The sequence below is a fragment of the Trichechus manatus genome, unplaced genomic scaffold (genome assembly GCF_000243295.1).
Source record: "Trichechus manatus latirostris isolate Lorelei unplaced genomic scaffold, TriManLat1.0 scaffold00002, whole genome shotgun sequence".
In the NCBI taxonomy this organism is placed as follows: Eukaryota; Metazoa; Chordata; class Mammalia; order Sirenia; family Trichechidae; genus Trichechus; species Trichechus manatus.
In genome coordinates this window covers 17,414,014-17,415,165 of record NW_004443938.1, presented here as the reverse complement: position 1 = coordinate 17,415,165, position 1,152 = coordinate 17,414,014, and positions in this window count along the sequence as shown.

Sequence of the window (1,152 nt, the reverse complement as noted above, 5' to 3'; positions counted from 1 at the left end):
TGAGCTGCAGCTTCTAAAAACTTTGTTAACTTTTTATATTTCTGCCTTTCCTAGTTGTTCACTGCTGGGAACTCTTGTGTCTTCTCCGACCCCCAAAATTCTTCCTGCTAACTTTCTTCTGCTGCTGTATTTCCCTTTATTTTTTATTTTTTTTTTTGTGGTTACACAATTATGAGCACTTTTCTCAAAAGTTAACATATATGTGGTAGTATTACTATTTTTCTAAAGATACTACTTTGATAGAGAAATTTACCACTTTCTAGTGATAGGTGTATAATTAAATACATATTTTAACTGGCTACCTACATTTGTGCAAGAATGTTCTATTTGTTTTGATAACCTACAATCATTTAAAGTAGTATTTACTTCCTTTTACTTAGTTATAAAATAATAGTCAATGAGTCAGAGTTTCTCGAGTACCTATGACTGTATAATCTTCCATTTTTACCTCTTGCAAGAGACATGCAAAAAAAAGAAAAAAAAACATTTATTCAACCCATCAATATTTAGAAATATCTATGATAATCATAAAAATTGCACATAAAAATGGTACGAGTTTCAACCTTCAACCTGCATTTCACCTTCCTGGGAATGGCTTTATTTTGTTATTAGTGCTAGATCAGAAAAGATGTCTTAAACAGATTTAATGCTTCATCTCTCTTACTTCCATATGAATATTGAACATTTTTAGTTGCCTCTTCCAGGGCAACTGGAAATTTCACACTTCTGTTACATAGCAGCCCTTCAGTGTGAATAGGATTGGCCACATCCCCAGCTCAGGGCAAAGTTCTGATTGGTCTAAAATAATCCCACTGTGACTGGATAAGCATAGGAAAAGTAATGGAGACCTAAGCTGATCAGTGAATGGCAATTCTTCTGATTAGGAATGGGCACATGATTTTTTTTTTTCCCTCTCCCCAATTAGAGTGAAACTCAGGATTTTTGTTAAAAAATTTTATAGTTTTCTGGAATCCTGTAGTGTTTAGATGTAAAGCAAGGATCATAGCAGATATTTTCATAACATGATGGAAACCAGCCTGAAGATGGATGATGTCAATACACAGATATCATGGCTAAGAGAATTGTGGAGAAATGGAACTATGGGCTTTTTCAAACTGAGACTCTAGCTTGCCCCATATCTGGATGTTTATA